The sequence below is a fragment of the Chionomys nivalis genome, chromosome 8, assembly GCF_950005125.1.
Source record: "Chionomys nivalis chromosome 8, mChiNiv1.1, whole genome shotgun sequence".
NCBI lineage: Eukaryota > Metazoa > Chordata > Mammalia > Rodentia > Cricetidae > Chionomys > Chionomys nivalis.
The window spans coordinates 89,203,420-89,219,470 of record NC_080093.1 but is presented as its reverse complement, the minus strand read 5'-3'; the positions used below and the strand labels follow the sequence as shown (position 1 = coordinate 89,219,470).

Genomic DNA, 16,051 nt, shown 5'->3' with positions numbered 1-16,051 from the left:
CAGCCTGGTCTTCCACTTTCTCTGTCTCTTGGTCCTGCTCCTTCCTTAGTTCTGCCAAATATGCAGACAGTGATTGGTTCAGAATGCGACAGAAGTCCTGCATGTGCTCAGCCTCTCTTATTGCAGGGAGTAGGGTGTCTCAGCCACCGGGAGCATGCTGGGACAACTGGATATTTTGGCAAAGGTCAGCACCATCCTAAGGTTTTAGAGAGCTGTGCTAGGCAGATCCTGGAGGGACCCAGGAAAAAGCATACTGCCCACAACTTAGTCTTTGTGTCCTCATTTCCAGCATGAAACTCTTAACTGAGAGGGTCTATAAGTCCCCGTATGCCTGGGTTAGGATCCATATTCGTACCACTGCGGAACGCTGTGACCGGTCCTTGGACAGAGGTTCTGTCTGCAGGTACCAGTTCTGCCCACAAGGCAAAATAAGAAGGTTCCGTCTCCTCCAAGACACAGAATGTGAGCTCTGATGGACTCTCGGAGACAGGCAACAACTTTGGAAACCCCACGGAACCCATAGCAAATATATTTTCTCTGTTTTAGGATTTTAAGAGTCATTAACAACAGTAAATCAAACATCGAGTATCGGATATGTCATAGGGTATGGCAGGTACTCTGTAATGGTGGGTTCCCTTCTTTACCCCAAATCCTTGTGTCAGATTTTTTAATCTCCCCAAACCCGAAGACACTCCTGTGTGTGACCCTGGCTGTCAGTGAGCCTCTGGACTCCTCTTCAGTCTGGAAGAGGAAATGCAACTTCTTTGGTTTCTTCAGCCTTTGGTTCCAGTCTTTGCCCTTTTCATTTCATTCTTTAGTAACCTTCAAGTATATATTTCCTGAATTTTAAATTTACTTTATTTTATTTTTTTAAGCTTTTTCTCCAATATCCTTTTGTCTAATTTCCCACCTTCTTTATCTAGTTCCATTAGGTCTGTTGTTCGGAACCATTCCCTTACTGACCTAGTCCCCCTAGGGGTCCTTCAGTCCAGGTCCAGGTGTCCAGCCCTTCCCACCTACCTTCTCATGTGCTTATGCAGAAAGCAGCTCTCTCTGAACTTATGCCTTTGAAGGTAGCAACACTGTATCTTTCATTTTTCCATGTATAAGAGGCAGGTTCTAGAAAGAGAGTCCTGCATGAATTGTGAGCTAGTGCACACAGTAGGAGCCTTGCCCTTTGACCTAAGACAAGACAGGTGTCAGCTAGTACCAGTCCCTCATTTACCAAGCCCAAGAGAAGTCAGAACAAAGAGGCACTCTATGTTAATGGAAGAGCAAGGTGAAAGAAAAGTATTTACATGGAAAATAAGCATCACTTTGGGGCCCTTGAGGGATGACTGGGTGATGTGTACATTTATAGTTGTAGGCATACAGATGGAGGGAGGTCTGGATTTGACTCCTGGCTTTACCATATTTACCAGGTATGTGATCTTAGGTCGATTTACTCAAAAGCCTGGGCCTGTTTTTAATCTATCTAATCGGGACGCTTCTACTAGTGTTTTCTACACATGTCTCTTTGAGGATAAAGTAAGGTTAATGCTTATAAAATGCTTAACATAGTATCAGTTGTGTGTAAGGAAATACTCAGCAGCATGTGTATCGTTAGCTGCTCATGTTATTAGTAGGAAAGAGAAATTGAGAAAGGAGCAGGCAAGAATGGACTGGTTCTTCTTAGACGTGCATGCTAGGCCATTGACTCCTCGAGCTCTAGACTTCTTCTCATGTTCCAGGTCACGGCTTCAAACCAAGCAAACCCAAGACTTAGAGGAGATGACAGCAACCTGGCCCTGCATATGTGGCATGTGTAACCGGAGGCCCCTGACTGCTGGAGGCCCCCCAGCTCCACTCAGCTGATCTCCGGTTGCTGAGTAGAAATTGCTGTGGGCTCGCCCTCCAGTTCATTCTTAGAGCAGATAAAACCTAAGCACTAGTACCCAGAGGCCCTCATCTTCTCCAGCTAGCTTCCTGCGTCACCAGCATTTCCTATGTATCCTGCACCGAGATCCGTAGATCCAGCCCACATAACCATGAAAGAGCCTCGGAGGATTTCTCCTAGCAGCGTCTGTGGGACCAGCCCACTGCCCCCTGAGCAGCCGTTCATTTTCCCAGGGAGAGAACTCTAAACAGTGGTGTTTTTGAAAGGATATTCGAACAGCAGTCCCTTCATGTTGCTGCCTGGCTTCATCGTTTAGACACCCTACAGTCTTTGGTTGCATAGCTAGTGGGTCCCTTAGGCATCCTGTGACTCACTGCACTCTGTGGAAGCGCCTTCATGGTTTTTCTCTTTGACTCTGACTTGGCCCTCTATTCTCAACTGATGTCATTACTGACTTACGGGGACAGGGTGAGGGTCAAATTTAGATGAATTTCTCATCTTCCTTTCCCTTTATAATGTGTAACCATGCTTACAGCTATTACTTCCCAACTTTCTTCTCTTCCGGGTGGCTGGGGTCTTTCTTCTCTCCTAGCCAAGGCTGTCCCGGTGTCTGGTCTTTTTGATCTCATCGTGCCCCAGCTCTTCCTAGTCTTCTGCCTTCTCTCAATGACTCCTGTCTACTCCATTGCTCTTGGAAGAAAAGGTGTTTTTTTTTTTTTTTTTCTCAGAGAAAAAGCAAATGAAAACTACCTTTGTTTCTGTACTTGCATCTTTGTGCTGCCTTCTAACTCACCTGTCTTTTACCAGGATTCTTGAAGGAGTTAAAAACTTCTACTCCTCCTTACCCACCATACCCGAGTGCTCTTTCTTTGTCCTTTGTCTACAGCCGCCTTTAAATTTCACCTCTGCAATGTCCTCACTATATTAACTTCCTAAACAACCTTTCCTGTTCATTTCCTTGTGAATATTTTCCGACTTTTTAAAGTCTCATGTAGCCCAAACTGGTCCTAAACTAAATACTGAGAATGACTTTGAACTTGTGATCATCTGGCTGGAATTCAGGTATTTGCCACCGTACACTATTTATGTAGTACTGAGGTTTGAGCCCAGAGTCTAGTACTTGCTAGGTGAGCATCTATCAACTGACCTGCAGTCGAGCCCCCACCTTCACCTACTGAGAATCCTTTAGGATGGCTGCCTTCTATAAAACTTGAACTGTCAAGACACACTAGTCAATCGACTCTAGTGCCTCCAGATAGCTAAAACACCATAACACCATGTTGGTTTGATCCCCAACTCCTAGTACTTAGTGATGCTGCTATGTCTCTGATGCTGATTCCAGTAGTGTCTATTAGAATTGGCAAGATGAGGAAATTCTTCAGAGTCTCCTCTTCTTCCTTTCCTCCTGGTTGTAGCAGGTGTTGGCACAAATGAACAAATGCCCCTTCTACAACTCAGTGCTTTAAGTTTCTTATGTATCCAGCCACCTATAAGGAACATTTACCAGTAGCCAGAGCTGAGCCACATTCATAACTTTGGGAAGAGATATTGGTAAGTCTCCTGTGTTTCTCTCCAAATAAGTGTTGCCAGGAAGGTGAGCTTGGAGCCTCACTCCACCCTTCTCTTGGAAAGCTTGTGGATTCAGAATGTCTAAAGGGATAGCGATTAATCAAGGTCTCAAAGGCAGCCTGTCTGCCTTGGGAAGGCTGTTTGCAAGGGTGTTCTTGTTCCCCAAGAAGTCCTTTATAGCTTTCAGACTTAATCCTGGAAGTGGAACCTCGCCTATAAATCTCTTCTGCCTTTTGAAGGTAAAAGGTTATTCATCTCTTCCCCATGGCCTTGCTATTGCTGTACACACATTACTTTCTCTGATACTATTTATTATACCTGCTAAGATGCTTTGTAATATCTTAGTCATTGAATAAATGCATGAGTGAAGTGTAATGACACAAATGTTGGTTAACCAAGAAGCTATTTAATTCATTACTGTGGACTCTGCTGAGTTTCTTAGGAAACTTGGGTGGATATTTAGATCACTGGATGAGGAGAAACTGTCCAGCAGCACGTAACCTCCCAGTGTATATAACTGAAAGCTAATGGAGAAGGTAGAAAGGTCAAGGGTAGGATAGGATCTCCCTGCTGGACTAAAGGTAGCTAGAGCGACTTTCATTCACTGTTCACATTGCATTGTAACTCTGGACCAAAGATAAAAAAGTAGATTGTCTGTCTTGACTGTTCTTTGCTTAGACAAAGTAGAGCTTGTCTTGAGAGTAGATGTGTTTATAATTTCCAGGAAGTCAAGGAATGTAGGGACATTTTCCCATGTGTGTAGGCATTCCCTACACTCATACTGTTTGCTGAACTTGGTAATTGGTAATTGCCTTTATTTTTCTACTTACGTGTTTTACATTTCTACTCCTCCAACACCTCCTGTGTACTTTTGCTTGCTCTCAAACTCATGATCATTTTTCTTTATTATTGTTCTCTCCCCGCCCCCCCCCCCAACCTGCTGAGCCTGTTGTTCATATGTATATATGTTTAGAGTTGACTGCTTGGGTACCTATGAGGGAGACTCATCTCTAAAGAAGACTAATTCTCTTCCTCTTACTAGGCATTAATTGCTGCCTGTCATTTAAGGGCGGATCTTGTGGGATTTCTCCCACTCACATTGAGATGTCAACTGGTGTTGCTCTTGATTAGATCTTGTTTGGCAGCTGCATAGTTAAGATTTCATGGGTCCAGCTCCCTGTCATATGTAGCAGAGTCTGTCTCTTAGCAGATGTCCTGGTCCCTTGGTTCTTGCATTCTTTCCACTCCTTCTTCCACATTCCTAGAGCTTGGGGATGATTGTTCTTTGCTCTTTGACAGTTGTGGATTTCTCTGGTTGTTGTATAAAGAAGTTTATTTGATAAGGGATGAGAGCTTTGTCTTTCTTTTCTTTTTTCTTTTTCTTTTTCTTTTTTTTTCTTTTCTTTTCTTTTTTTTTTTTTTTTTTTTTTTTTTTGGTTTTTCAAGACAGGGTTTCTCTGTGTAGCTTTGGTGCCTGTCCTAGAACTAGCTCTTGTAGACCAGGCTAGACTCGAACTCACAGAGATCCGCCTGCCTCTGCCTCCCGAGAGCTGGGATTAAAGGCATGCACCACCACTGCCCAGCTGAGAGCTGTTCTTCTCTATGGATATAAGGTTAGGCTTTTGGGATGTAGTTGGAAATTATATTGGTTTAAGAAATTGACAGTAGTGTGTTTTCCTTTTGGTTCCATGGCATCAGAAGCTACAGACAGTTGGCCAGGTTTTGGTACCAAGCAGGCCTGTATCTTCTGCTTTTAAAGGCTTGCACGGAATGGTTGTATTTGGTACCTTTCTTTACGTTTTCTCCAACAAAACACCTGTTACAAGTAATTTAAGAATGGAAGGATTTCTCTTGACTCACAGTTTGAGGGTGCAATCCTTTATGGCAGGGAAGGTATGGCAGCAGGAGAATGATGTAGCTGGTTGACGCAGAGAGAGATGAATAGAGTTTATAATGATTCAGCAACTGGCAACACCTACTCATAAATGCGTGAATTTGGGGGTGCTGGGGAGATGGCTCAGTGGATAGTCAGGCTTTCGATGAAAACTTGAGGACTTGAGATCAGGTTCCAAGAACTGACATAAAAAGTCACTTTCTACTTTCTATTCTGTCTGGGACCCGTGTGCAAGGAATAGTGCTGCTTGCAGTAACGGTGACCCAATCTTCCTAGGTAACCCAATCGGAAACTCCTTCACAGACATGCTAGAGATGTGTCTCTAAAGAGATTCTGTTCGCTGTGGCGTTGATGGTATTAACCATTCCAGTGGTGCTTTTGAGCTTTGGCTATAGTTGTAGAGGCTTTGACATTTCTGCCGAAGCCCTGTGCCTAGTAGTTGTGGCTCACAGACTCTTTGTCTTCGGAATTTGACATGCTTCTGTGTCTATGCAGACTGGAGATAATAACTTTTTTCTTTTACTTTCACATTCATCTAAAAGCACAAGTTGTCTAAGTGGCTAATGAAAGAATCAAGCACAGTAGTACCTGCTTGTAATTCCAGGGCTCAGGAAGATGAGGCAGGAGGATCAGAAGTTCAAGGGAGACTAGGACTATACAGCAAGACTTTATTTCAATAAAGAGAAAAAAAAGCATTTCAAGGAATTGTCCAGTGTGGTGTACTCAGAATCCCAGCATATTTACAGGAAAATGTTTTGATATAAATCAATATAGTCTGACCAGTTGGAACAGTGTGTGCTCTGTAACAAAGATCTTGGAACTATCCAGGGCTTATAAAAAGTGCTGAAGGAAGTGGCACTCTAACTTGCTAAGCCTACAGATCTTGAAACCTCATCAAGACAGGAAGACAGATGTGCTCTGACAACCTTAAAGCAGTAGCTTTGGAAAGCAGCTCTTAGCTCTGAAGCCAGAGCTGTTGTTAGGGGGTCCATCTTAGGGTTTCCCCACTCTTTTTAGTGTTTTCCTGTACACCAATGATACTTCATTATGGTGTTTTCCCTTTCCATTTGATCTGGAACCTACTCTGTCACCAAGTTCAGTCAAGTTCCGCACTGACAATAGTCTCCTGGATGTGTCAATCAAGGAATGATAAAGAACTGCTCTCACCCAGCATCTCTGAGAATGGACCACAGTATGTTTCTAATGAAGACTGTACTCTCCAGTAGACACTGGACAGGTTATGCCAGTCATGTCCTGGGGATTCTGTTTCACCCCAGCCATGTCATCAAGCACTCAGATGTCATCCAGAACTCCATGAAGAGCTGTGCATAACTAGCTATCCCTTCCTTGATCAAGACCCAAGGGAGGGCAGGCTAGGAACGAGCAAATATCATGGAATCTGATGAGCCACTGTGGTTTAGTAATGGCTTTTAAGAGGCTGCTGGAGGTGGATTTAGCTGGCCTAATGTCTAAATTGGAACAGTTTTTTTGAAAGTGTGTATGTGTGTATGTCTGTGCACCTGGAGGCTAGAAGATGATGTTGTTGGATGTCATACTCTCTCTCATTTATCCACCTAATTCCCTTGAGGTGGCATCCTCACTGAACCTGGAGCTCACGGAGTTTTGTCTAGGTTGGTGGCTGGCAAACTCCAACAATGCTCCTGCCTCCACTTCTCTCCTGCCTCTCAGAGCTGGGATTATAGACATGTGCTCAGTCTTGCCTGACTTTTTGTATGAGTTCTGGATTTGATCTCAGGGCCTTATGTTTTCAAGGAAAGCTGGATTTACCCACTGAACCATCCCTCAGTCCCTGAAATGTGGGCTTTTTTGAATATTGAAATTTTTGCTGTATTCTTTATAAATATGTGTGTGGCACAGAGTACTTAGAGTGCACAACAAAATGTTTGTAAAGAGGAAAAACTTGCGGTCATGAAAATCTGACTCAAACCACAGGCACCTTTATGGGGCAGTGGAAAAGTGAACGTATCTTGAGCTGTGTGCCATGCCAAAGGCGTGAGTCCAGTCCTGTTGGCCAGCAGTGCATTTTGTGTGGTCAGTCAGGCTCTTCTTATTTTCCTTTCCAGCCTTTTGGTTATTGTCCCTGTGGGTTGTTTGCACAGATCTTTAGAGATACTTCTTAGATGTCCTGATGAGAAATACTGCCTCTTGTTCTCTTGAACAAAATGGGGAGTTAATTAAAACTCTCAGGAGTGGGAATTAACTGCTTCTTCTAACTGAACCTTGCTTTCTGGGCTTAGACAAAGCCATTTAAATGATTTCCATATTCTTTTGAGCATTCAAGGCTGTTTACAACATGAAGGAATTATTAAAGTACCCTGCTTTAAAAAGCACTCTCTACTTTTAGCTCCACACATTTTTATATTTTTATGTGTGTAGACTAGCTGGCCCCCACTGCTGTTGCTCTGTGGGCTTTTTTTTTTTTTTTTTTAATTTTTTTTCTTTCTTTTTTTTTTAATTTTTTTTTATTCTTTTTTAATTAAAATTTCCACCTGCTCCCCGTTTCCCATTTCCCTCCCCTCCTCCCAAATATTGCCCCCTCCCCCCAGTCCCCTCCCCCTATCCCCACTCCTCTTCTCCTCCCCCCACACCATTCCCCCTCCCTCTCGATACTGGAGAGCAGTCCAAATTCTCTGCCCTGTGGGAAGACGAAGGTCTTCTATCTATGTCCAGGAAGGTGAGCGTCTAAACAGGCTAAGCTCCCACAAAGCCAGTTCATGTATTAGGATCGAAACCTAATGCCATTGTCCTTGGCTTCTCATCAGCCTTCATTGTCCGCCATGCTCAGAGAGTCCAGTTTCAACCCATGCTTATTCAGTCCCAGACCAGCTGGCCTTGGTGGGCTCACAATAAATCAGTTCCACTGTCACAGTGGGTGGGTGCATCCCTCGTGGTCCTGATTTCCTTGCTCATGTTCTCCCTCCTTCTGCTCCTCATTTGGACCTTAAGAGCTCAGACCGTTGCTCCAAATTGAGTCTCTGTCTCTATCTCGATCCATCGCCAGATGAAGGTTCTAAGGTGATATGTAAGATATTTATCAGTATAGGATAGGGTCATTTCAGGTTCCCTCTCCTCAGTTGCCCAAGGTACCAGCTGGGGACATCTCCCTGGACACCTGCGAACCCCTCTAGAGTCAAGTTTCTTTCCAACCCTAAGATGGGTCCCTTAGTTAGGATATATACTTCGCTGCTCCCGTATCCTCCCTTCCTATATCCCAACCATCCCAATCCCCCGAGCTCCTCCCATCCTCCCCTTCTCATGTTTCTCATCCCATTTCCCCTTTGCCCCTTGCCACCTCACCCGCAAGTTCCCAGTTATTGCCCTGCAATCTTGTCTACTTCCCCTCTCCAGGCAGATGACTATATGATTTTCTTTGGGTTCACTTTCTTATTTAGCTTCTCTAGGATCACAAATTATAAGCTCAATGTCCTTTATTTATGGCTAGAAACCGATTATGAGTGAGTACATCCCATGTTCCTCTTTTTGGGACTGGGATACCTCACTCAGGATAGTGTTTTCTATTTCCATCCATTTGCACGCAAAATTCGAGAAGTGATTGTTTTTTACCGCTGAGTAGTACTCTAATATGTATATATTCCACACTTTCTTCATCCATTCCTCCATTGAAGGGCATCTAGGTTGTTTCCAGGTTTTGGCTATTACAAACAATGCTGCTATGAACATAGTTGAACAGATACTTTTGTCATTTGATGGGGCATCTCTTGGGTATATTCCCAATAGTGGTATTACTGGATCTTGGGGTAGGTTGATCCCAAATTTCCTGAGAAATCGCCACACTGATTTCCAAAGTGGTTGCACAAGTTTGCATTCCCACCAGCAATGAATGAGTGTGCCCCTTTCTCCACAACCTCTCCAGCAAAGGCTATCATTGGTGTTTTTGATTTTAGCCATTCTGACAGGTGTAAGATGGTATCTCAAAGTTGTTTTAATTTGCATTTCCCTTATCGCTAAGGAGGTTGAGCATGACCTTAAGTGTCTTTTGGCCATTTGAATTTCTTCTGTTGAGAATTCTCTGTTCAGTTCAGTGCCCCATTTTTTTATTGGGTTCATTAGCATTTTAAAGTCTAGTTTCTTGAGTTCTTTATATATTTTGGAGATCAGACCTTTGTCTGTTGCAGGGTTGGTGAAGATCTTCTCCCAGTCAGTGGGTTGCCTTTTTGTCTTAGTGACAGTGTCCTTTGCTTTACAGAAGCTACTCAGTTTCAGGAGGTCCCATTTATTCAATGTTGTCCTTAATGTCTGTGCTGCTGGGGATAAACGTAGGAAGTGATCTCCTGTACCCATATGTTGTAGAGTACTTCCCACTTTTTCTTCTATCAGGTTCAGTGTGTTCAGACTAATATTGAGGTCTTTAATCCATTTGGACTTGAGTTTTGTGCATGGTGATAGATATGGATCTATTTTCATTCTTCTACACGTTGACAACCAGTTCTGCCAGCACCATTTGTTGAAGATGCTCTCTTTTTTCCATTGAATACTTTTAGCTCCTTTATCAAAAATTAGGTGTTCATATGTTTGTGGGTTAAAATCAGGGTCTTCTACTCGGTTCCATTGATCGACTTCTCTGTTTTTATGCCAATACCAAGCTGTTTTCAATACTGAGGCTCTGTAATAGAGTTTGAGGTCAGGGATGGTAATGCCTCCAGACGATCCTTTATTATATAAGATTGTTTTGGCTATCCTGGGTTTTTTGTTTCTCCATATAAAGTTGATTATTGTCCTCTCAAGATCTGTGAAGAATTTTGATGGGATTTTAATGGGGATTGCATTGAATCTATAAATTGCCCTTGGTAGAATTGCCATTTTTACTATGTTGATCCTCCCAATCCAAGAGCAAGGGAGATCCTTCCATTTTCTGGTATCCTCCTCAATTTCTTTCTTCATAGACTTAAAGTTCTTGTCAAATAGATCCTTTACTTCCTTGGTTAGAGTTAATGAACTCCATGCTTGAGATGAGGTGATCTCCCTGAGGTGGCAGCCTGGCTCTTTTCCCTTTGTACTCTGACAGCTTATGAGGAAGCTGTAGAAACCTATAAATGAGTGTTGAAGCCTCCAGCAACGTATTAGGGTTCCTCTGCCTTCAGGTCTAGTTGCATAATGAATGGGGCCCAGAGAGCCTGTAGTTTGGAGTCTCCCACGTCCCAGCCCTGTGTACAGCTGTATAGGACTTAGAAACTGTTTTAGCACAGCCTCTTCAATAGGTAGGCTTATATTCTTGTTTACCTGAGATTGTATATATTCCATTTCATCTTTATCTTTTGGACTTCAGTTTCTGTTTATTTTATGTTTTCTTCTTATATATTTTCTTTCTCCCACTCCACCCTAGTACATGCCCTGGGGTCAGTTTATCCTTGTACTCATCTCTTGTCTTCACCTTCCTGGAGACAGACAGGTGGTGGATAGAAAGCCACCCATTCCTCACACAAAAGAGACTCACTGCCCTTTTAATCCCAGTATATCCCACACAGACACACCCTGAGTCGCACATTAGCCCTTGATATGATAATCCTGGTATCCTGGTTTTAACTACAGTGGGTTTAGAACTGACTGCCTGGTATTAAAAATTGCCAGCCTAAGCAAATCAAACAAGGGAAGGCAGAATTCCTTTGTAATTTAGTACTATATGCAAATTGCAAGAATTCTTTCCTATGGATCTGTTCCCAGAGGAATAAACTTCGGTGATCATGTTGAGACAGATGCATTAGCCAAGATTTTTTGTTCACAAATAGCAGAAACTCAGTTTGATCTAGCCCAAGACTAGACTCAGGACTGATATGAAGGCTCAGTATATGTCTCTGCTTTTTACAGCATAGATCAGGGAAGAAGATACCATCCTGGTTTTTGGATAATTCTTATTCATTCATTCATATTCTCTCTCTCCCCTCCCTCCTTACCTCCCTCCCCCTCTCCCTCCCTCCCTCTCTCCCTCTCTTTTTCTTCTCTCTCTTTTCATTATCTCCTCTCTCCCCACTTCGCTTGCTTCCTCCCTCCCTTTTCTTTTGTTCATTTTATTGCTCATGACTCTTGGCTACAGTAGAGGTGATGATCTTGGCCCACTGTGGACAAGGGATGATTCCATTAAAGTAGAGTTGAGAGGGATCCTCTGCCAAGAGTAATTAATTCAAGCTTTCTTCATTTCTCTCCCTTAGAAAAACAACAAGGGGAAGTTGAACAGTCTGGGGTTCTCACATGTGTAAGGTTTCTTTTTGGAGACCTGAGTATCTCCTGATAGGCTCATCACCAACTAAATTGCAGTATCCTGCAAGATGTAGGAAGCCATCTTATTTCTTGAGACTACATTCAATTTCAAGCTTTCCGTGCAGGAGGAACTTATCCAGAGAAAATACTTGGGAGCTAGAGAGGTGGCTCAGTGGTTAAGAACACATGCTCTTGCAGATGTCCTGTGTTTGATTCCTCACAGCTGCATGGCAGCTCATGACTGTCTGTAACTCCAATTCCAGGGTACTTTGATACCCTCTTCTGACCTCCATAGGACCAGGCACACATGGTGCATAGACATACATGCAAACAGAATACTCATACACATAAAAAGTAAATAAATTAAACAGATAATTCCTTTTTAAAAATGGTAAATATCTTAAAGCCCCAGGGAGAGATGTCAGGGTTTTAATGGTAGCATGCTAGCTCGGTATTCTTATATAGGTCCAAACTTCACTCTATCCAGATACTACTCCTGCTGGATCTTTTTTCCGAGACAGGGTTTTTCTGTAGCTTTGGAGCCAGTTCTGGAATTAGCTCTTGTAGACCAGGCTGACCTCGAATTCACATAGATCCACCAGCCTCTGCTTCCGGAGTGCTGGGATTAAAGGCGTGCGCCACCACTGCCCGGCTTTCCTGCCTTGATGGCCAGTCGCATCTCTCTGAGACACACCAGGCTTCCCTCCATCCCGTGACTGCTCTTCTAATAACTAAAACTGACTAACTCTTAGGATACATCCCAAGATCTCCAACCAAAACCACCACTCATACCACTACATTTTCATAAAGCCTATCATACTGGTGTTTAGAAACAGTCCGCCCTTAGGTTGTTGATTTACTCAAGCTATGTGCTTGTTAGATCTGCTCAGCTCCAGTGGTGGCAGATAGTCCTATAGAAAATGAGATGACCTTTGAGTCAAAGAAACATGTTTTTCCTATTCCCAGGACTTTGGAATATGACTCCCAAGGCTTAGGGAAGGTGTTGGAATGACAGCTCTTGTTCTTGTTTTGTAATTAGCCTCCAAGAGATTTGAGATTTTTTTTTTGTTTTCTAAAAGATTTTTAAGATTGTATTTTATGTATATGTATGAGTGTCTGCTCCTAAGCCTGTATACCCCATGAGTGAAGGTGCCCATGGAGGCCAGAAGGAGGTGGCAGATCTCCTGAATCTGCAGTTACAAGAGGTAGTAGTGAGTCTTTTACTTTTGGTGCAGGGAACTGACCCTGGGTTCTCTGCAAGAGCAGCCAGTGCTCTTACCTCCTGAGCCTTTCCAGCCCCTGGGATTGGAATTTTAAAGGACGGAGTCCAGCCTTTATTCTGTGTTTGTAGAGTCATACTTCGAAAGGGACAAATGTGGTTTGTTTCTAAAAAGTTCTTGACCAACACACAAGAAATCTTTAGAGACCCTGCACACCTTGTTCCAACTTCTGTGGTGTGAGGGAGGTAGTGTGTTTCCCCGTGGCATCTCTTAGAATGCAAGGGATATAGCAATGTTCTTCCACAGTCCAGGTTTCATACAGAACACATGCTTCTCCTTCCCCCAATACTTTTAGGTACTGAAACAGTTTTTATCATTGACATCTGTCTGTCTGTCTGTGTATCCATCCATCCTTCCATCTTTCTAGTGTGCACATACCATGGTGTACACGAGAGAGCAAAAGACAACTTTCAAGAGTCAGGATTCTTGCATTTTACCATGTGAATCCACACAGTCTTGGCAGGGAAAACTTTTACCTCCTGAGCTACCTTGTCAGCCCAAGAAAAAATCTTTTTAAGAAACTCAACTATTAGGCTGAAGTCCCATTGGCCTTTATCTCATCTCTGACCTTCCCCTAGAAGAAAATACTGCTAAAGGCTATGAGGTAACCTTCTGGAAGCTTCTGTTTTTTCACGCATATGTAAACAGCTTTAAAATTGTGTTGCATTTCATCGTCATGCCATGGGCCACTTTTGTATCGTGCTTTTTTCATGGCCCATCTTGTGTTTCTATGCTAGGCATAAATATGAGCCTGGAGTTTTAAATGCTGCAAGTAAGTGGTCCAAATTATGGACCAGCCATCTTTTGTTTAACTATTCCCTTAGAGACACTTTCCAACTGTGAGAATAGTCGCACAGTGCACAAAACAATACAAAAACTAAATTTTATAGTTGAGCTGTCCTTGAATTAATCCCAAACAACAGAAAGCATAATAATTTACTATATAGTAACTTGAGCATGTGATCTACCTGCTCCATAGTTATCTATCTGTAAAATGGAACAAAAGTAACACTCTTTTTACGAGGTGATGGGAAGAAATAGACGAAGGGCTGTATGAAAAGTGCTCTGAGCAGCTCCTGGCTTCTGTTGAACGCTGTGTGCTGAGAGTGCTGTGCTCGGACAATATTGTGCTGCTCTCTCAGAGCTGCTATGACCTTTGCTGTGTGTGTTATCCTTCCAACTATTTTGTAAGCACCTCAGGAAAGCAATGAGTTTTACTGAACTCTGTTTACAGTATCATCATAGATGCGGTTTATCCCAGTGTACAGTCTCCCTGTGAATAAGTAGACCTCTCCTAGGGAGTCAGTTTGGTTTTCTAAACTGACTTATCTGCCAGGATCTCACTCCACAGCCCAGGCTGGCCTCATATGATCCTCCTTACTTAGCGTGCTAGCCTCCTGTGTGTTCATCCTTAACACACTGCGATTCTTCTACTAGCCGCTAGAATAAAGCCTGCACCATCAGCCTTTCCTACTGTGTGCTGTGAGCTCTGTGTCAGGCATTTTCTGTTTGAACGTAGGACTCTAACTTGTTTCCTTACCATGGCCTTTGGGTCAGTTAGTACAAATGGCTGTTACAGTGGGTGACTGGAGAGGCATTATTGTGTTAAAATGTGGGACTGGTTTGAATGAGTTTGGTTATCAGCTCAGCTGGCAGGTACTGTTCCCAGAAACCACCAGCGGCCCAGATGGGAGAGTAGCTGTGGAAGAACCATCTGTATGTGAATGGCCTGCATGGGTTTCCTAGGTCTCAACTGTCAGGGGTCAGAGTTCAGGCATGGCAGCAGTGGTGCAAACACAGTGTGAGAGAGTAAGAGCTTCTACGACTTATGGTCGGGATGTGTAGCCACCTACGGGAATCACAGGAACATCCAGCAGCAAAGGCAGAGAGAATGAAGCAGGACCTGGGCACCATGCAATTAACTGGTTTCCCATAAGAAGTCTTAATTGGCGGATTTAAAGAGAGCAGAAGTTAGAGTCCCCCAAAGAGATAGCAGCCACCTCAGGTTTGTTTGTCAGGTGTCTAAGTAGTGCCTCTGGTGGGAAAAGAGAGGCTTCCGAGTTATCAGTGCTCTCCCAGTAGGAGCCGGTCTGGTTTTGTAGAGCTTTGCCAGCTCTCAGTGGTGACTGAACCTTTGACTGCACCTTGCTATGGGGAAGTAAGACTTGCATTCAGAAACAAAGAGTTACAGTGGGGCCTGGTGAGACAGGCCTGTGGTCCTGTGGGAGGCTCAGCGAGGATTGCTGTGAGTTCAAGGCCAGCTTGGGCCACACAGTGAGATACATGGTGAAACCCTGTCTCACATAAGACAAAAATTATGTTGCAAAGGGAAAGTAAAATTGTTGCAGTTACTGTAAGGGCAGACTATACATAACTGAATACAGCACGGTGGCTATGGGGACTTGTCAGAGACTTGTGGCCAGATCTATCCTTTAGTCCTTGGCCTTCTCCACCTTCCTGTAGGACAAGTTGTGACTCTATGGCTGAGCAGTGCCATTTATAAATAATGGTGATTTTGACCTTGGAATCAGACATACATTGACATTTGGGAGACTTGCTGCTTTCCTCTCTGTCTTCTGAAAATTGCCACCCATTGTGAGTCCTTCAGCAGGAGAATGGGCCCTGCTCCTAAGAGTTGTCTTCTCACCAGTTCAGGAAAACAGATGTTAGCTGTGACCCAGCTCTGGATGCTGGGGCAAGTCTGCCCCGTGGGAGAACCTGGGTATTAACTACTCTCGCAGCAGTAAACTGCCATCCACAAAAGAGCCATTGGTGATTGTGAAGGCTCTTTGTCTGTGGCATCAAAGAGATTCTGTCACAGTGTTTAGATGGTGCAGGCTTGAGCTGAACTGGAAGGAAAGGCAGTGGTGTCACCAGGTGACAAGAGCCATCTCAACTGCGCCTGGTACAGCTGTCTGGGAAATGCCCTAGGCTCAGCCCACTGCTGTCCCTTCAGCCGAAACCCAGTGAGGCTCCATTTTATAAAACGCCTAGCTGTTCTAGATGGGAGTGAGTCTGTCACTGGAATGAAGGGCAAAGGAGGTGCTTTTCCTCACAGACAGGTCGGAGAGCCTATTCTGGTAGTTGACGCAGGGAGAGATAAGCTTCATGATAAGATGGGACAACCTTGGACTTTTCTGAGTTGCGCAATTGTGCTTTTCTCTGGATAAACACCTCCCTCTGGAATTGATCATT

At 43.7% G+C, this 16,051-nt stretch overlaps 1 protein-coding gene across 6 annotated transcripts in view; it reads left to right on the top strand.

Annotated features, from left to right (window-relative positions):
* The window catches only part of Ppfibp2 (PPFIA binding protein 2), a 157,004-nt gene that overhangs the window by 75,541 nt on the left and 65,412 nt on the right, over window positions 1-16,051 (top strand). The gene's annotated exons all lie outside the window — the stretch shown is intronic.